At 35.3% G+C, this 22276-nt stretch overlaps 1 pseudogene; it reads right to left on the reverse strand.

Moving 5' to 3' along the window:
• Positions 1 to 20469: 20469 nt before the first annotated feature.
• Positions 20470 to 21487, reverse strand: LOC134250051 (uncharacterized; annotated as a pseudogene).
• Positions 21488 to 22276: the final 789 nt, after the last annotated feature.

Here is a 22276-nt window from a genome sequence, read left to right on the forward strand (position 1 = left end):
TTATTTCTTATACCGGGGTATATGATTAAAAAGAAAACTGTAAACATTCAAGAAAATACTCGATCATAATCTTTGTGAGTTTTCTTCCAATGCTCGTAGTTTTTCAAATATATTCTTGTCTCTTCTTATCCCCATACATGTATTTTTTTTGTGGAAAAATGGCAATAAATTATAGAATGGCAACCATAAAAAAAGTTTTCGACATCAATTCATAGCAGTTTATAGTACTAAATGTAAATGTATTTACTTTGATGTTGTTTTTTTGTTAATTCTTGGATCCACGCCTCAGAAGATCATTTGTGATTCAACGCGCTGACCTAGTTAGAATATTCCATCTGGTGCAGACCATAGATCATTTACGCAGTAGCCTACATGTAAACATGTAGATGATTAAATAAGTACATATATTTTGAACACCATGCAAACAACCAGCAGGCGATATTGTGTGTCCGGCCCTCTGTGATTCCTGTGCAGCCCTTTTTCTTTTTCAATGTTTGGATCGCTCATTGTTTACCGCTCTATATTTAGAAAATCGCATCATCATCAAAGTGACCACTCGGTGCTCCTCGGATAGTTCTCACCCCGCACGAGCGTAATCATCCGAGGCTTACCGATTTTTAATGGCTGCTTACACTGGGACCTCACATCCGGAAATCAAACTTAATGTGTCATCCCTCGTGAGAGATGACAAATACGAGTATTATAAGGACAAGTTAGTTTTGACATATAAATAAGCATCGAGTTAAAGTAAACGCAAACGAATTCGTGTATGCCTCGCGCCGATAGGTAAACGACGTTATAAGGAAATAGGTTTTAAAGCTGAACAGGGTCCGCCAGTATTGTTCACATTTCTGCTATATCTGTAGAACCCTTTGAAAGGGAAGGGACCTGCACACTCTAAAGTTTGAGTAAATCCACAAAATTTGATGTCCACGAATATTGATGAAACCACAGTAGCACAAATGCTTGATTAATACCAAGGAGCCGATCTGAATTGGTTAATTAAGTAGAGTCCCCCCCCCTATGGTATCCTAAACCGAAGGACCTTGAAATTCACAATTCTGGAAGAAGGTCCCTCGTTCATTATAGATATGTAGGTAGTTCATCTGCGTAATACCAATGAACAAAGAACATTTTCTTTGATTTGATGTACATAGTTTATTTAATACCCATGAGCAGAGAAGCAGACTCTCAAAGAATTAATGTTTTTTCACTGTATAATCAATAGAGCCCCACCCTAACACTGAACCAACTGACCCTGGGGCTTCAAATTTCACAATTTTGGAAAAGGCATTCATTTTCAGCACAATTATGTACTTAGTTTATTTCATACCCATAAGCAGAAAACATTTTCTAAGAATTACATGTTGTTCATAATTAAAAATATGTAATCTATTGAGCCTCATTCCTAACAACAGAACCCATGACCCTGGAGCATTAAGGTTATCCGATCCTCGGGTTCTACAAATCAGGCATTGATTAACTGAAAGTGTACACAGAGATATCTCTAAATTCTCAAAGTAAAAGATATTCACCCACGGTGTTTCTTTTACCTTCATCTTTAAATTTAATCATATTATAAAAGGAAAATTAGGGAATCTCAAATAATTTTTTCCGGAAATGCGATTGTAGATCTACCAACTGCATATTTTCTAATTGATAATTGATCAAAAAATACTTTTTATGAACAAAAATCACAGGTATCCAGGTTTTTTAAGAAAATTGCATGATTTTTATACTTATTCGGTATTTTTCTTTCCCTACCTACTTCCATCGCTTCATAATGCATAGTGTATGAGGTGTTTCCTTTCAAAGTAAACACCGTAAATCACTTCTAATTTCAAATCATGCTTAGAAACATTGGTAACTAAGGCTAAATTAAACGAAGTTAAAGAACTTTGATTTTTTTCTTAATACGCAAGTTTTAATTAGTGTTATGAGGTCAAATGTCAGCTCTTTTAATAATGTTTGTTAAATCTTTAAAGAACATTGAATCATACTTAGAGGCATAACATGAAAATTGTTGCATGAAAAAAATTCCATTTCAAGCTTTATTTTATGACTTTTTAAATTAAATTAAAAAAAATATATCCTTCCTGGCTGAGGATTAGATATCCTTAAAATTCACAATTTTGGAAGATACATTCTTGCTTTTCACAACCATGTATTTCGTTTATTTAATACCCTGAAGCAGAGAAGAATTTTAAAGAAATAATGCGTTTTCGCTAAAAAATATAATTAACCCCACACTAGCACTAGAACCCCTGACCTTGGGGCATAAATTTCATAATTTTGGTAGAGGACTCAATGGCTAATACAATGATGCCTACAGTTTTACTGTTTAATGGCCATAAGTAAAGAAGAAAATTGCATTTATTTAGTGGTTTTGGCCCAATCCTCAAGTCTTTGGGGGGATGCAAAATTATTTTTTTTGTTCCCTTCACAAATAGATGCGGTATACCAAATTTGGTTAAAATTGGTTCAGATTCAGAGAAGAAGCTGACATGGTTCAACTGTTTACACAGGTCAAACGACGACGGACGAAAACAGATGGCAATATGTCACCTGAGTTACTTGGGTAAACTAAAATCTCTAGAAATTCTCGAGAGGGACGTTAAACAATATACAATCAATCAATCTAACGGGTTTTCAAAGCTAACAACAATCTTTGGAACCTGTGAATGTTCATTTGATATTTCAAGTGTTTCAACCGTACCCGATTCTTTGTCCTGTTCTTGATCAGTTGGGGTCTGCGGAGATTCCACGTTTGGGGTCAAGATGCCCTCAGCCTTGTTCACAGTCCCTGACAGTGTTTTCCCTCAGCTAGGCTGGAAGTTCGTCTCTTGTCGTCTTTCAACTTCGGTCATATGTCCCCTTTCTCAGCAATCCCTTTCTTTTTTAACTTTCGGCATTTTTTTTTTATTACTTTGACTGTTTTCTTTGTACTTTGAAGATTTTGTTTCTTATCTGCTTAGCGTCCGTTCCTGCAGTTGCTGAATTAATGTAAGAAGAAACACCTGTACATTATTATTAGAATTGATTTTAAGTAGATTTTTCGGAAAGAAACGTTAATTCCAGAAAAAAGCATATAATTTGGATTCGTACTAAAATAAACGTCTTTATTGTTAAACCAATAAATCTTAATGTCTGCCTCAGCAATGACCTGTAACTTTTCCATTCGATCGAAATCAGTTTTTACCCTGTCACTCAAAGCATGTGGTATTGTTCGAGGGGTGTGGACAGCAGATATAGCTTCAGGATCTACTGTTAACCAAGTATTATACGCGTGCGATAAATATCCGCGAGTATCCTCTGCTCGCGGATATTTATCGTCGCGAACAAGTTGTTCATTATATTCCTATATTTTGTTTTATTTAGATCTAGTTGCCCTTTTCTTAATACCTATCCCGACGGTTCAATATTTAATCACTGAAGAACTCTACTGTTATTGTACAAGAAGCAGTTGAAATTTAATTTCAAACATTCCAAAAAAAAATAAAAACGAATGGAAAATCTAAAAATGATTAAAATGTCAATAATCATTTCAGCTTGTGTTATTATTGTTCATTTATTGTTCAAGACGAGTCGAGATCCGAGGTAGCCTCGGCTGGTTAATTACGGCTAATTATGACCCAGACCCGCTTCGTCCCAACCATTTATAATAATTGCCCCTTGGCTATGTAGATATTGGAAAGCGTCGATTACCCAATTAGTATGGGACACTTTAACAATTGAGAGTTTTTAATCAATTTTAATCTCCTAGATTTTTTCCCGATTTTCGTCTGAGCGTTGTGAAAATGTGTGTATGGAGTATACTCATGGTAAACATTTTACCCACTTTAGGGGCGGATATGAGATATTAAATGGACGCAATGCACAGAATGTTTTGAAAAATGCGTAAGCAGACCTCACGCTACCATTTTACCTAGTTTATGGACGGATATAAAATTTTAATTTGATTCAAAAATACTCTTGGAAAAAAAAAATGAGACCACTCGTTTGCGGATATTAATCGTCGCGGATTAGTTCTCTAGTGGACAGTCGCGAATAAAAAATGACGCGTATAATAATTGGTTTACAGTATATGGATGCTTCATTTCCTTGGAATAACCCTAACCTTTCAAAGATATCCTTAAACTGTGTCAAAACAGTCTCCCTGTCTAGTACACTGTCTGCAATTGCGTCTGTTAAAGTCGACTTAACTGACAATGAATTAACAAACCTAACAAGTCCCATATTCATACATGATGGAAGTCCGAGGATAGGTGGGGCATATCTACTGTCAAGGTCAACAACATGAAACTGTGTGTGAAATACCGGTATCTTGTCCCTAACCTTAACAGCTACTTTACAAGAACCTAGTGTTCTAACTGGTGACCAGGCATAACCAGACAAATCAGACGACGGACTCAACTGATCAGCAACACCTAGCTGTTTATAGATATATACTGGTATAACGTTAATTTGTGAGCCAGTGTAAAGCTCACATTATTTAGACCTATTGTGACATGTGTAAATATTGCTTTTGTTCATATCGCCCATCAGATTTGTTAAGAGCATGAACTACACTGATACGATCAACAAACAAATCAGTAAAATTATCATTAGAGCTGTGACTGTATATGGGATATTCTGCTCCAGTTGCATAAGGATATGGAAATAACGAACAGTATTCAATCTCAACGTGCATATGGTTCGAAGGAACTTTCTTGCTACGGCAAATTTTGGCGAAATGGTTACGTTTATGGCAAAGCTTGCAGGTTTTCCTGTGCACAGGACACTTCTTTTTCGTATGTTTGTTACATGTAGGACATACGGGTTTACTGGATGCATGGCTTGTGGTTGCATCACTATACCGTCTCGGTCCAGGTTGAGTATATATTCGAACAGCTAGTGTATAAACTAAATAGAATTTATTTCGTACTCTCTAAAATAAAACTCTTACTATGGGGGACTTCATTAGTACAGGAAAATCATCATCTCGTGATTCAATTTCCTAAAAAACACTGGCAACTTCTTGCAGTTGTTGTACAACGTTGCCAATATTGAGTCCACAAACATTCATTACGCTGCTCTAAATTTGTTTTATAAGCTCACAGCACTGAAGCCAGTCTTTGGTGTTTGATGGGGCATCTGTTAATTGGCTTTCTCTTCTTTCTGGAACTTTGCTATTGCGGAATCCTTCACCTGTCAGAATGTGACTTTCTGGAATTGTTTCTTGTAAACAAGATGGTTTTTTAAACTCAGAATTTTGAATGGACTCCAAAATTTCAAAGTCAAAGTTAAAGTACGGGACATCACGATACTCAAATGATAAAAAGTCCAAGTCCCTGCTTGGATATTGCTGAAATACTGCAAGCATGTGTTTGCATGGCAGATGATAATTCTGTCAGTCATAATATGTGCAAGATGGACAAGGTATTTCCAGATCAATATCATACACATTTCCTGAATCCACACTCTTCACCTGAAAGTTTCCAGCTGACCTCTCCCTGATTTTTTTCCTCTGGAATCTTCAGCACTTGAGGAGGCATTCTTTTCACACAATGTTCCACCAACATTCTTGGTCTTTTTTTCAAAAAACTAGGAATGCTGGTGATGTATGATTTACACATATCTAAGCTTCTTGCATTGTACTGAATATACCTACAATAACAAATAATTTAATAATGTAATGTACAAGTATATTTTGATGAAAAAAATTCTTACGGATACATGTCAGTATATGATACAAGAAGGATATGGAGATAACAAACAGTATACAAACCGTGTATAACTTTCAGGGAAGACTTGAGAAAAAAGGACATTGACAAGGTTTGACAATGACTTGTCACTAGTATGAGACAGGTATTCTTGTTTCAGTCTCAGGTGTTGTCCTTCAAAACCATATGTTGTTGACACCCTGACATTGAACAAACTTTTCCTAAACAAGATGACCCATCTCTTTAAAACACAATTATAATTGTCAGCAGTTACTTATTTATATATTACTTTATATTCTGGAAAAATACAAATTCTTTTGGAGTGAATTCTTGCAGGACAATCCTGCTTCTTGGTGTTTTGCAGCAACGTCCTGCCTTTTTGTGTGTAGGAATGATCTTTTTTTCCTTCCAAAGTCTAGAAATCAAAAAATTCCCCAAGTTATACAGTTTCATATAAACCTTTTTCTTATGAAGACATTAATATAAATTAATAGCTTATAATCATGATAGTACACTTTGAAAATACACAGAAATTAAACTGGCTATATCTTTGTATGCCTGTGTACCAAAATGTCTTCTCTGAATCCCCTATTCCGACGAAATATAGTAAAAGTTGTTACTGTCTCAACTTCAAAATCCGTTATTCTTTTATCAGCGTCATCAAAAGATGTGACAACAACGTGATGCGAAGCTTCAGCCATTTCGCTACTGTAATTTGATACTGCAAGTGTGCATGATGCACATGCAGATGATAAATAATTATTTTCGCAACCAAGGGTCACATAAATCAATTAAACATTCACATATCAACATATCATATATGACAATTCATATCCTGTTCAAACATGCTTTCAAAATGTTGACTGAATATTCATAGTTGACTGAAACCCTCCAAAGTAAAGCTATAATTATTTGTTGCCCGAACCCGATGTAATAATTTAGAGGTGTTCCGAAAAGCGACCTCCCTGTAAGTGATCTGAACTAGCATCCACCATGAAAGCTAGATCCAAGAATTTAGCATGGTTTCATGTAAAATCATCGATAAGAGTGCCATTCAAAACGTTTCACCCGTTCAAAGGACAAATAAAATGCTGACGAATTTGTTGCACAACCAGAAGTCTCTTTCGAGACTGAAGCTCTACTGGTTTGAACTTATACGCGTAGCAAAGGAAGAGAAAAGTCCTTAACCAGCTGGGATTTGAAACTTTACAACAGCAATAAATAGAATAATGATCGTTGATAAAATCTCTTTATGTTCTTAGTGTAGTCTACTTGTGTGCCAAGATATATTGAAATCAGACCAAATCTGTAGGAATAGTAGCATTTTGAAAGAATTTCACAGAAATTTCAATTTTCAGTAACCACGGCAAAACCGTTCATCGAAAATAAAAACCGATACACAGAATAATGTATCTTAGTGTATTCTACTTGTGTGCCAAGTTATATTGAAATCAGACCAAAACTGCAGGAGGAGTAGCATTTTGAAATAATTTCAAAGAAATTTTTATTTTTAGTAACCACGGCAACACCGTTCATCGAAAATAAAAACCGATATATAGATTTATGTTTCTTAGTGTATTCTACTTGTGTGCCAAGTTATACTGAAATCAGACAAAAACTGTAGGAGGAGTAGCATTTTGAAAGAATTTCACAGAAATTTCTATTTTTAGTAACCACGGCAACACGGTTCATCGAAAATAAAAACCGATACACAGAATTATGAATGTTAGTGTATTCTACTTGTGTGCCAAGTTATATTGAAATTAGACCAAATCTATAGGAATAGTAGCATTTTGAAAGAATTTCACAGAAATTTCTATTTTTAGTAACCACGGCAATACCGTTCATCAATATCAAATACCGATACACAGAATTTTGTCTCTTAGTGTAGTCTACTTGTGTGCCAAGTTATATTGAAATTAGACCAAAACTGTAGGAAGAGTAGCATTTTGAAAAATTGTTTACAGACAGACGGACGGACGCCGGACGCATTACTATCGCATAAGCTCTGCTGGTCTCTGACCAGTAGAGCTAATGACACGCTGGTGAGATAATTATGTATTCGTTTCAAAAGTAACTGTAAATTATTTTCCTCCCCCAGGGTTGTAACTGCCCGTGGTAGCTATTGCATATTGCCAGGGACATTGTTTAGATCTCTGTTATAGCTAACAGTCTAAGGATCATTATTCAGAAAATGGTTGCTTATGCATTAGATGTAATGAATAAAAGGTCACGGTCCACTAGTCCGAAGGTTCACTAGTCCGAAGGCCCACTAGTCCGAAGGTTCATTAGTCCGAAGGTCCACTAGTCCGAAGAATCACTAGTTTTCACCTTAATACCGATATATTATCCGTACATTAAAGTGTTCCCACTGTAAGTCTCTTTGCAGGCCCATAGTATTCGGGGTAGGGAGAGACTGCCCCCCCCCCCATTTTCTCTCAAGATTACCTTTACTATAGGAAAAGGAAGCCCCCCCCCCATTTCACGACAGTGTAGTGTTATTGAAGATAACAGCTACACAATGGATAATAATGGATATTAGTTCAGATACAAGTTTTTTTTAGATCAATTCTGGACTCTTTTAGTGGACTTTCAAATTCATTTGTCACAAGTTATAATGAATCGTTGACAGAAGATGTGCATATACCGGACTATTTGAAAGTGAAGTTAAATAATGAGAGTGTCACCATTACTTTTGAGGATGAGGGCTATTCTAAAATATCAAGACTCTTGCAGAAGAACCTGATTTTCTACAATCGGTGTAATAGAAATGGATGGAGTTTTAAGACCCCATGTAAAACTGTAACTGTTACACTCTACAAATCTACAAACTCCCTACATATCCAAGGAGATGCTGCTTTCACCTGGTACAAAAAATTCCTGCAAGAACTCGTAAATGATGTGGAACCTACCATCGCTGAAATATCTATCCAGCCACAGTCCCAGTCAGCTTCAACACCAAAAGCTATCAATAAATGTAGAAACAATGAGCTCAATGAATGCAGCAACTGTGATAGTGCAGCTACGATCAAACAATTAAGCGAGACTCTCAAATTCCTCACCCTTGAGGTAGAAAAACTAAAAGAAAAATTGAGCTCTAGGGAACCCAAATCCTCAGTGTCTGCCAGTACACAAACCTACTAGCTGGCAGTTAAACACAAGGAGACTTCTACAGAGTGGCTTACTTTTTCAGGCGGCATTTCTAGACATGTGCAGTGCAACACCGTTAATTGTCTGACCGAGTCAAGCACTAACACAGAAATATGCGCCCCGGTATTAGAAGAGGAAACACAAAGAACCCTGAAATCAACAAAATGAAGAAGAACCGACGTCAATAAGTGGATCCTCCCTCATAATTGGTAGTTCAATCCTGCAAAGAGTGAGGACCCGTGGTTTGAATAAATCGGTGAAAGTGTCCACAAACAGAGGAGCCAAAGTTTCACATATCAAAGTAAAATTGGCCAAAATGGATGTGTCGCCCTTCCGTAATATTATCATTCAGGCGGGTGGGAATGATGTTTCAAGCAACCGCGACCCGGAAGCAATTGAAAAAGACTTCATGGAAATTATTTGTGATCTACAAAAAAGGCACCCGGGAATACAAGTTTACCTCTCGGAAGTTTTACCACGTAGAGATGTAAATGTGAGTGTAGTAAATGAAATCATTCGATATGTGTGCAAGGAGAGCGGATCTATTCTTATCCCGATGAGCAAATCTTTCCAAAAAAGTCAAGCAAATGAGCTCTACTGGAAAAACGGCATTCATTTGTCCGTCAAAGGCACGGCTGAATTGTTAAAAAACATCGATCAGTATGTTCCTATTCTGAAACAAAAGGAAAGCAGTGTTCACGCCGATTCATTTGCAGCTAGGAAAAGTTTTTGTTTCTGTTGTGGAGAAGAGGGCCATTCTACTCGGAACTGTTGACACGAGAAAAAAGTGTCGTGTTGGCAATGTGGGAAAATGGGGCATAAACAAAAGTTTTGTTCCTTCTAGGAAATCGGCAAAGAAAGAAATGCCGTAGAACAAAATCGTAGAGATGCTAAACTTTATGTCTCGAATACAATTTTGTCCCCTGTAAATAATATTTACTCTGTTTTGAATAGTTTATGTAATGAATGTAATAATATTGATTGCTCATGTGAACACCAATTATATATCCCTAAAATTTTGTATTCAAATGCTCAAAACAAAAATGTTTTAAATGTTAGTGTCCATGACGGTATACAGAAAAGTAGCCAAACTAAGATTGTTACACATGTAAGTCCTCCAAATAATTTAAATCAGAAAGATAATGTACCGGAAAACCTATGCACACAGAGTAATAATACTGGATTTGGACTGGTTAAAAGAGGTTTGCGTTTTGGAAATTTAAATGTATGTCATATAATACCCAAAATTGACGAAATCAAATTGTTGCTTCAAGACAAACGTTCTCTCGATATTTTAGGCCTCTGTGAAACATTCTTAAATGATAATTACTGTAACTCAGGTTTAGATATCGATGGATTCACTTTCGAGAGAAAGGATAGACATTTTAAGTCAGGTGGGGGAATTGTTGTTTATATATCAAATGATATTACTTACAAGCGTAAAACTGAATTTGAAGTAAGTAACATTGAAACAATATGGCTAGAAATCAATCTTAAAAATTCTAAACCTATTTTTTATTGCTCTGTATACCGTCCACCATCTGCCCCCTCTTGCTGGGTAGAGGATTTCGCTAGGGAGATAAATATCGCCTCCTGCTGTGACGACAGTGAAATAATTATTACAGGTGACTTTAATATTGACTTACTCAAAGACCCCCCGCTATGCTGGACATCTGTTTTAGAGGAATTTGGACTAAAACAAGTAATTAATGCACCTACTAGAGTTACTAACACCTCCTGTACTTTTATTGACCACTTTTATACCACCATACCAGATAACATATGTGAAGTTAATGTACCACCAATATCTTTATCTGACCATTACCCTATTTGTGCAACCCGAAATCTAATTACATGCAGCGTAGAAACAAGCATATAGAAATTAAATACCGTGATTTCAAGAATTTTAACGAAGCAAATTTTCTGTCTGACCTAACAAATGAAAATTTAGATAGCCTTACAGAATTACAAGATCCTAATGACATTCTTGATAAATTCTATATAATGTTTAATAACGTCCTTGACAAGCATGCTAAAATAAAATGTAAGAGAGTTAAGACTGAGACTAGGCCAAAGTGGCTAACTAAAGAAATAAATGAAGCTAGACATTTTCGAGATTTTTATCACAATAAAGGGGATTATGAAAATTTCCGAATATGGAGAAATAAAGTTGTACTCCTGATTGACAATGCAAAAGCTTCTTATTACAAATCAGCCATTGAAGACAGTTCAAATCCAAGAGAGATGTGGGGATATTTAAATCAATTGGCATCTAATACTAAAACTTTTACTCCTTCCCATATCATTCATAATGACTCAGAAACTAACAGTTCACAAGAAATTGCTAATATTTTTAATCAACACTTTACAGGAATCTCAAATAAACTTTTAAATAATTTACCAAAATGCAAATTCAATCCAGAATGGTAAGACAATTCACAAAATCTAAACTTGGTGATAAAGTTTTTAGCCTTACACCAATCAGTGAAACAGAAGTATTTGATTTGTTGAACGGACTTGATGTCAATAAATCTGCAGGCGTTGACTTCATAGGACCTCGTCTCCTAAAACTAGCAGCAAGTATAATTTATAAATCAGTCACTCATTTAATCAATGCTAGTATCAGTAGTGGTAGTTTTCCATCAAAGTTGAAACAAGCAAAAGTCACCCCTGTATATAAAAAGGGCAACAAAGCAGACCCAAGCAACTACCGTCCCATTTCTATACTTCCAACACTATCCAAACTAATTGAAAAGCACATAGCTAACCAAATGCGAGATTTTACCTCCACTTTTGATCTTATAACAAAATCTCAATCTGGGTTCAGAGAATTTCACTCTTGTCAAACAGCACTTACTAAATTAACAGATGCTTGGTTGCATGCTATGGACGAAGGTAACCTCATAGGTATAACATTTTTGGATTTCAGCAAAGCTTTTGATTTAGTGAGTCATGATATACTTATAGAAAAATTAAAAAACTACAACTTTGATGAATTGTCAATTAAATGGTTTCACTCATATCTAAATAACAGGACACAATGTGTAAAAATTGGAACAACTTCTTCTGATGTCTTATCTGTCACAGCAGGAGTGCCACAGGGATCAATATTAGGCCCCCTTTTGTTTTTGTTGTATATTAATGACCTTCCCTTACATGTAAGTCATGCAAATATCGATATGTTTGCTGATGACGCAACTCTGCATATTTATGAAAATAATATATTTAGTATTGAAACGGCCCTAAATTCTGATTTAGAAAATATTGAAAAATGGTGCTTAGAAAATCAAATGGCTCTTAATATTGACAAAACACAATGTATGTTGATGGGTACTAAACAAAGGAAATCGAAATTAAATAATCCAAATCTCAGTTAACATGTCTCTGGCAAACACCTTAATAATGTTGAAGCAGAAAAACTACGTGGGGTTCATATAGATCAAACGCTAAATTTTCATGACCATGTAGACTCGGTCTGCAAATCATTAACATACAAATTATTTACTTTGCGGAAAATCAAGAAATTTCTTCCTTTGAAAACTAGAAAACTGTTTTACAATGCCTTTATCCTACCTTCTATTAATTATTGTCTGACTATCTGGGGTAATGCACCACATAGTTACCTGGAGAGAATCCATAAACTTCAAAAACGGGCCGCTAGAATTATACTTGATGCTGCCCCTGATGCTCCTTCTAAGGCAATATTTGAAAAATTAGGATGGCCATCTTTTTTTGACTTAGTAACTTTGCATAAATGTATCTTGTTGTACAAAATATTTTACAATCAGAGCCCTTCTTACCTACAAGATTTATTTATTTGTCAAGTTTCAAATGCGTATACTTTACGTTCAGAATCTAATTTTGACCTTCACCTACCAAAACACAAATTTGTTTAAAAATTCACTCCAATATTCCGGAGTTCATATTCGGAACAGTTTACCTTTAAATATAAGATGTGCTCCAAGTCTGCTAGTTTTTAAACGAAATGTTGAAAAATATATCTTTATCAACAGAACTTGATTATACCTCTAATTTATATCTTTTGCATATGTATATAATTTATATGTATTGTAAAATCTTACTGATATTACATTTTTCATAACATTTTATGTCATCTTAACTTATATTTTTATCATTGCTATTTAATTATGATTATCATTATCATCATATGAAATCAAACATGTACTTGTATTTTAATTGACTTGCTAAGTTGTTTGTATATCTTTGCTAATTTGATGTAATTATTGTTGAAATTAGAAGGTCCTGAGGAAGAATAGTGTGTCACACTAATCAGGCCACCTTCTCTAAATAAAGTATTATTATTATTAGGAAAATGCCCCCCCCCCCGAAATAGGATTTTCGAATTTGGACAACTTTTAATTTTCGGGCCTGTTAACTTTTCAGGCAGGTAAGTATAGAATTTTTTTTCAGGTTCCCCCTAACTGACTTCCAAAAACGATGCTACGTGGCTGCTTTGCAATTTTTTCTATATTGTACCTTAACAGATTACTACTCAGGTTTCTTTGAGGTTCTTTAAATTCAGACTACAAAATACTGCGACATAAGTTTATTATTAAAATTTGAAACTTCCATCCTGCATATTCCAATGTTCCAATTTTCTTTTTACTATACCATTGATTGACTATGGTGGTCTTGTGGTAAGACACTTGCTCCACTCAGCTGTAGGTGCTTATGTGGACAAGACCCCACCCCTTCCTGGAAAAATACCCCAGGCCCCAAAATACTTTTGTTCATCTTTTTTCATTCATATCTAAATCCACATGCAAATCAAAAAAATATATATAACGTAGAATTTAGATTTTCAATAAAAAAAAAATCATACCCATGGTTTTATAACTTCTCTTTTTATATTGTCAAATACTGAACGTTTACTTATCTCACGGAAGAATGGCAATATCTTCAAAAAGTCAACAAATCATTGTTATAGTCTTTAACTTTTTATTTGTAATTAACTTATTTATATAAGCACAAAGTTTGTAACTTTTTTGTTAATCGGACTCGTGGGCCTTCGGTCTATTGAACCTTTGGACTAGTGGGCCTTCGGACTAATGAACCTTCGGACTAGTGGGAGAAGTGAAGTCCATTTGAGGAAGAAATAAACAATAACCTGAAGTGAAGAAATAAAAAAAAAATCAACTATTAAAAGGCAAGAATATACAAATATATGTAGTATCATTTGTATCAGCCAGAAAAATTATTTTACACTTAATTGAAAAAATGTTGACCCTACTCCCCAATACTTCCTGTCTGTTTTATGATAGGAATTATAATTTTCGACATCAAGTAAATTTTAGAACAATGATTACACATTCACCTTACTCATATTAAGAAAATGAAGATGTATTGAAAGACTTTTTTAGAATTGATTTTTTAAAAAATATATATCGATCAACATCACAAAATTTATATAACTGGCCCAAACTGGCAGATGATGAAATAACTTCAAATAAGCAATTAAATATTATACTTTCCTATTTGTAAGCATTATGTGTCCAGTGGTAAGGAGCCTATTAGGATAGCATAAAAAAGAATGTACAAATGTTAATAATTGATTTATCAAAAAAATTATTTCCTTTTCCTTCGGGACTTTTTTATTTTCATGATTATAACTAAACCTAAACATTAAAAAAATGCTGGCCTTATAATGAAGAAAGGGTCCTCTTTCAAAATAGATAATTTCAGGGCTGCTGGGTCAGAAGTACCAAGGGGGTACTTTGACTAAAAATAAATTAATGCTTTGAAATCACAGGCGCTTGACGTTTTTAACCTTTCTATTTATAAATAAAAATTTTTCCTACTATAATAATAACCAAGGTGGCTCACGTAGCCATCTTGGATTTTTTCAGATCAGCTACCTCGCCTCGATTTTTAGTCTACAGTATGTTTAAAATAAACAGATACAAAACTTTCCTTGGAGTTCTTACCTTAACTATGCCTCAACTTTCGGGCAATCCAACTCAAACCACATTAAACCCTCTGTAATCTTTAAAATATCGCTTCATACTCAGTCTACTGCTACCGACTCAGAAAAATTTGGAAAAGGGAGGCCGGAAGTTTAAGTTAAAACGTCATAATCCAGGAAAGCCCTTTTCTGATTGGTTGATATCTTAAGAGTTATAATATTAAACTTGTGGTAATATTTGAAATAGAAAACGAACTGTTTGTATCATGTAAATCTATAGCATGAAAAACAAAATACACATAAAATAATGGAGCTTGAACAGTTTTAATGGTATGTATCATATAAATACCTTAGTAATCAATCAAATTTAAGCAGAGGAAATTCTCATATACATAATAACATCAACTTCCGGCCTCCCTTTTCTAATTTTTACCGAATCGGTAGCAGTAGACTGAGGATGAAGCGATATTTTAAAGATTACAGAGGGTTTAATGTGGTTTGAGTTGGATTGCCCGAAAGTTGAGGCATAGTTAAGGTAAGAACTCCAAGGAAAGGGTTGTATCTGTTTATTTTAAACATACTGTAGACTAAAAATCGAGGCGAGGTAGCTGACCTGAAAAAAATCCAAGATGGCTACGTGAGCCACCTTGGTTATTATTATAGTAGGGAAAATTTTTATTTATAAATAGAAAGGTTAAAAACGTCAAGCGCCTGTGTTTGAAATCTGCTCTTTGATGCGCAATGGTGCCTCTTTCAAAATTCGTTAATTTCATGGCTTTTGGCTTAAAACACGAACCAAATATAATCGCTGGAAAGTTGTTACATGATACTCAGGTGACCTATAAGGCCCGTGGGCCATTTTGATTTTTTTTATCTGTATGCATTGTAACTATGACTTTTCTAACCTTCTTTTTCAGCAAACACAGGAAATGTCACAACAAAACCAGCCATCTCCACAGAGAGATCAACGACAAAACGTAAGAAATAGATACAAGTCGTACACTTTTTTTTATTTTAAATGCAAATGCGTGATGTTGTTATACATTTGAACTTGACATGTGACTGTTCTCATCTGTCACAACCCAAGGATTTTTCGCCCCCACATGCAGAAGGTGCAGCGAGAGACATCACAAGAGAAGAGCATAGCAGCTCCACAAAGGGTCAGGGTTCGACGACAAGTTTCTTCAGAGAAACATGAAATATGCAAATAATAAATACTAGTAGTATACTAGCTCTGAAGTCCATTGACTTTTTTTTGCATAATTAAGTCAATTCTTATTGTAAATTATTTTTTTCTCTTTGCTTTTTAGGTCACCTGAGTAAACTCAGGTGACCTATTGCTATCCGTTTTCGTCCGTCGTCGTCCGTCGTCCGTCGTGTGTCGTGTGTTAACATTTGAACATTTTCAGCTTCTTCTCTGCAACCACTGAACCAATTTCAACCAAATTTGGCACAAAGCATCTATGGGTGAAGGGGAACAAAAATTGTGAATTTCATGATCCCTACCCCCCCTTGGGCCTGAGGGGTGGGGCCAAAACCACTAAAATTAATTCAATCTTTAAAAATCTTCTTCTTTACTCCTGGACATCAAGCAGTCAAACTATTTGCATGATTGTAATCAGCATTGAGTCCTCTACCAAAATTGTGAAATTCATGGCCCTGGGGTCAGGGGTTTTAGTGCTAGGGCGGGGCTAAATAAGTATATAGTGAAAATGAATTATTTCTTTGAAAATCTTCTTCTCTGCTCCTGGGTATTAAATAAACCAACTAAGTACATAGTTATGATGAGCAAGAGTGCCTCTACCAAATTTGTGAATTTTATGGCCCCAGGGTCAGGGGTTCTGGTGTTAGGGTGGGGCTCTATTGATTATATAGTAAAAATACATGATTTCTTTGAAAATCTTCTTCTCTGCCCCTGGGTATTAAATAAACCAAGTAAGTAAATAGTTATGATAAGCAAGAGTGCCTCTAATAAAATTGTGAATTTTATGGCCCCAGGGTCAAGGGTTCTGGTGTTGGGGGGGGGGGCTCATTGATTATATAGTGAAATTACATGAATTCTTTGAAAATCTTCTTCTCTGCTCCTAGGTATTAAATAAACTAACTAAGTGCATATTTATGATGAGAAAGAGTGCCTCTATCAAAATTGTGAATTTTATGGCCCCAGGGTCAAGGGTTCTGGTGTTGGGGGGGGGGGGCACGATTGATAATATAGTGAAATTACATGAATTCTTTGAAAATCTTCTTCTCTGCTCCTAGGTATTAAATAAACTAACTAAGTGCATAGTTATGATGAGCAAGAGTGCCTCTACAAAAATTGTGAATTTTATTGCCCCAGGGTCAGGAGTTCTGGTGTTAGGGTGGGGCTCTATTGATTATATAGTGAAAATACATTGAATCTTTGAAAATTTTCTTCTCTGTCTCTGGGTATGAAGCAGATGAACTACTATATAGTTATGATGAGAAAGGGCCCTAATCTTGCAGAATTGTGAATTTCAAGGCCCCAGGGTCAGGGGTGGGGGGGGGCTCTACTTATATACTGGAAATGAAATCAATTGTTTGAAATCTGGTCCTTTGTATTTATAAAACATTTATTTACTTTTTGATAGGCAATTTTAAGGGTGCCTTTTAAAAATTTGTGCAACCTAGGGTCAGGGGTTTATGTCAGAGTGTTAGGGGCACTACTGATTATTGATGAATATTACTGATTAGTTGGAGTTCATTTTTGTTCCCCTACACTGCATATGGGTATTCAGTTACCAAGCTAAGCGACTGCTAAGTTTATTGTTATGATGATCAATGGTGCTCTTTCAAAATTGTGAATGCCATATAGCATCTGGCTTAAAACATGTTATTGAATCAAATTCAATACACTGTAACTGGAAAGTTGTTGCATAATGCTCAGGTGACCTATAAGGCCCGTGGGCCTCTTGTTAAAAATATACACTGTACACCATAAGAATACACAGAGTTTAATCATGTATGCCAATACACACAAATATCAGCATTACTTTTATGAATATCAGAATAACATTCATTCAACAGCCTCCTCTCAACCTGTTCTCAGTTAACATCATTGAATTTGGATAATATTATATTACGTAATCACCATTCCTCCACACAGAGCGTTTCGTGTAAACCGTTCAGTGTTTCGTGTAGGCTCCAAACGTATTCGTGCAAACCGTGTAGCGAGCGTGCGAGAAATGTGTGGGTTTCGTATAAGAACCGTGCGATGTTCGTGTGAGAAACGTGTAGCGATCATTCGGAACTCCCAAGCCTTTTCATTTTGAAAATGGCTCCCAGGTAAGGTGGAAGGAGATTGTCGTTGTCTATAAGAAACTCTATTATTGATTATCATAAAGAGGGAAAATCGACTGTAAAAATCGAAAGACTTCGTAAGAGCAACTATCAATTCAAATCCACGTGACAGAGTATAAGGCGGTTCCTGAATCGGTATAAAAGGACAGGCAGTGTGCATGATCAAAGGTTTGTACTGCGTTTTAAATTATAATTTAAGCTGTAAGGGGTTAAAAGGCTAATGTGACAGGGTTTTTTTTTTAGGGGTCGTAGAGGGCCTGTATAAGGCCCCATTCCCAATGGTAAAAAGTATGTGTTTTTCCCAATTTCATTGAAGAAAATTCCCAAAAAGAGAATCGAAACAAACAAACCAGTTAAAAAATGTTCAAATGCAGTAACATTTTTATCAAAAGTGTTGTTCCAAATAAAAATCTAAAAGGCATTCTCCCAAAACTGATTGACTGAATGCAAATTAAGTCAAAGAAATACTTTGCAAATAAATCAAAAACCCTCTTATTTGAATTTATATAGAAAAATATTAATATGATACTTTTCCCAATATCAACCAAATGTCGCTATTTTTCCCAATTGGTAAGGCCCAGGCCCTTGTTTTTAAGACCTAGAAAAAACCCTGTGTGACTATAAAAATAAAGTTACAGGGTAGTATTTAGTAAAATCATAACTAGTACATGTACAATTTGTACATGATGCACTAGGCCTATTAAATCAATGCCTGTTCGATTTAATGTGAAGAACCTTTCCATTATACTATGCTCCATTTAAAATCTATTGTTTAATGCAACATTTCTTTTTACATGTACCATGACTTAGTTTTATTGGCTTTGGTTGATGCTGATTACAAATTCATATATGTAGATTCTGGTTGCAATGGAAGAGTACGTGATAGTGGTGTGTTTGCAAATTCAAGCTTATACCAAGCTTTGGACTCAAATGATCTTCATATTCCACCTCAACCTTTACCAGAGAAATACACCTGTTCCGTATGTCATTGTTAGGGATGAAGAATTTCTCTTGACAGTCTTCTATAATGAAACCATACTCCTTCAAACATCTGGACTAAATCAAAAGAATTTTCAACTACAAGAGCAAGGCGAATAGTTGAAAATGTTTTTGGAATTTTAACAAGTAGATTTGGGGTATTTATAAAGGCTTTTCCTCTAGAATTAGAAAACTTAAGGAAATTGTTTTGGCATGCTGTGCACTGCATAACTTTCTGAGAACAAGGAAATCAGCCACAGAATATATAGGCCCAGGGATGATTGATGAGGAGGACACTGAGAATGGGACAATGAATTATGGGATTTGGAGACAAGAAATGGGCACAGATCTATCCGGTCTTATTAGACAATGTGGGAATCGATCGAGAAATGATGTACAAGACATAAGAGAAGAATTTTGTTACTATTTTAATACAAATGGTCAGGGTTCTTGGCTATGGGAATTGCTGTAACTTACAAGATGGGACTGTGATCCTTTGGGACAATTTGTGTTTTCAAAAAGTTAATATTGTGCTTGTTTAATTTCTAGTATGTGGTGTGTGGCATTCACACCCGGGAATATGTTCAAAGACAACATAGTATCAGTTAATAGATCTCACTTTTTGATTTAACTTGGTCTATTGAATTAATTACAAATGGAGTTAAATATATTGTATTTCTAATTTCTTGAATTTAAATCTAAAGGAAAGATCACTTTGACTGCAGAGATAGGTACTCAGAACCGGGACTTTTTATTGTGCAGTGTAGAAAAGGTTTTTTAACAGATAGAAAAAAGGATATCACTGAAATCATTCATCATGAACAAATATAAACAAAAAATAATAAAACAGAGAAAATATTTAACAAATTCCCTACTCATTAAAAGAAAAACACAATATCTGGCTCAAGAAAAACAAAATCAATACTGACTAGATGCACAAAACCTGCCTGTTAAATTTCACCAATTAATCAAATATTTGATTAAAGTTCCCAGAAATATATCCATTCTTGTAAATCTATTTAGATCTTAAGTTACAGTGACTGTACACTTGTTCACAAATGACAGTTTAACAATGTTTGACCTATGGAGAAAGGAACATAATTCCAAAATTGAATGACATAATTGAGTATAAAGAATTAAAGCTGTTTGCTTCTTTTTAAAAACCAATGCACAAAGAAAATAAATATACCCCCGGTAGTCTTAAACGGAGTAAATCTACAAAGCTTACACAACAATGTTTACCAGGAATATTTAAGGTGTTGGTACCTCTTACATCGTCTCTTTACATACCATGATCAATAACATACTTTGTTGATATTCACAGTACTAAATAAATCTTTCATAACAGTTTCCAGCATTCAAAAATGACATGGAAGTCAAAATACTCAAAAAAGCTTGCTATTGGTTTACAACAGCGACATTAGTAAGATGGACAATGTTTTGCACATTTTTTGTTTCATTTGAGTACGCTACTCTGAAAAAAATTGACAGGAGAAAATCTTCAATGTTTTCCACATTATCAACACTGAGGTGACTAGCAATACACATTGTAAATAATGTTGAGGAGAAAATTGATAGCTTTACTTTCTGGTCTCCATAAGAGAAGCAGAGAGTACCATTCATTGATTTTTGTCAGGTTTCTTTCGCCATTTTCATTTTGCACGATGGACATCTGATGAATTAGAATCATCATCTGCAGGCAACTTTTCCCTTACACATTTCACACGTAAAGTGCATCACTAAACCCACTTGGGTTATTTTTCCTTCCTTTTCAATGATATCATTATCTTCAGGTGCCTGTAAACAATTTACCAAATCATCAATTCTTTCAATGCTTGTAGCTTTCGTAGCCGCAGTAGTTTATACATTTTGGAACAGACGGGTTGAGAGTTGATTCAATCTGTAACTTTTGCCAAATTCTAGCTTCGTCACCATGTCATCCCAAAGTGTTAATTTCATTGTTGCAGAGCTATCTCCAACGATCACTTCTTGCTTTTGAATTTGAAGTTTTCTGACTATTTGTACTGATACTGGTCTTGCCGACAGAAGCTTGACGTCAACAGCAACCTAATCAAAACATAATGATTAATAAGTTAAAATAAACCGCATGTGCTTCATATGCTTCATTACGAATACTGGTACACAGAACAATTCTTTTCGTTAAAGCTTAACACTATGGGTAAATTTCTTTATATTCACACTATAAAATCATAGTCCCCCCCTAAATGAGTAATATAAATAACTTTAACTGCTTGGTTTTTAATTTCTAATTTCATATCGTTCGAGGCAAATGAATGGGCCAATCCGTTTGCCTTGGGGTGCGACCCGTTTAGGTGGATAGGGGAGTCTGGTAGCTGAGGTCTGTAGGTGCTGGGTTTAATGCACCTGTCCGACTAACACTCCACTTTGGTCCCATAATTCATGTAGACGGGAGGTCAATCGGCTATACATGCCGAGCTGATATATTTACTTGTCCTAGCTTTTATGTCTTGCAGCATCTTAATATCCGGGTATACTTTTTCTTTGCAATTTCTAATACGTCGATCAGTCAAACCTTTCCGTAGTATTCTTCCAACTGAATTTCATTCTTCCTGCCATTTTGGAGTTATTGAAGGACCACGGAAAGCCTCTCCTTCTGCCTCTCCAGTCACAAAATCAGTCCAGAAGGCAATGTCCACTTCCCTGGAAACCTGTCTCTGGTCACTGCTCTTCTCACCGATAAATCTGAGTGTTAAGTTTAGTATGTTTTTGTCCTTAAAGATATTCACCATTTCTTCAATAATATTAACAGTTAATTCAGCTGGTGTTGTGGGATGTGGGGATATTGGGCTTCTATCTCTTAAATTCTGCAGTGAGCTATAAAGCAGTAAGTTCCACATACACCTTTATTAGTTGTTATGAATATTTTTGCCATTGCTTTACATGTAAAAAAAAATCAACCAATTAATCTTACTTGAAAATGGTTTTTTTTCGTTAAATATTGGATGACCCCTATTTCTCCATGTTTTTAAAACTGTTATCTCGAAATAATACATACGGTATGTTCCTAACACTTTAAAACTGTTTTTATTTAAGGCCACCTGGCCCTGAAATTGAGATCATCGAAAATCTCGTCTATTTACCCTGCCATGTCGGTTTGCAAGATAATTCGGTCCAATGTGCTTCGTACAGATGCAAGCTACACGAGTAATTAATAAAGGAGTAA

This window comes from Saccostrea cucullata, unplaced genomic scaffold (assembly GCF_032062105.1).
Source record: "Saccostrea cucullata isolate Sc308-1 unplaced genomic scaffold, CSIRO_AGI_Scuc_v1 ctg7655, whole genome shotgun sequence".
NCBI classification, from domain to species: Eukaryota; Metazoa; Mollusca; class Bivalvia; order Ostreida; family Ostreidae; genus Saccostrea; species Saccostrea cuccullata.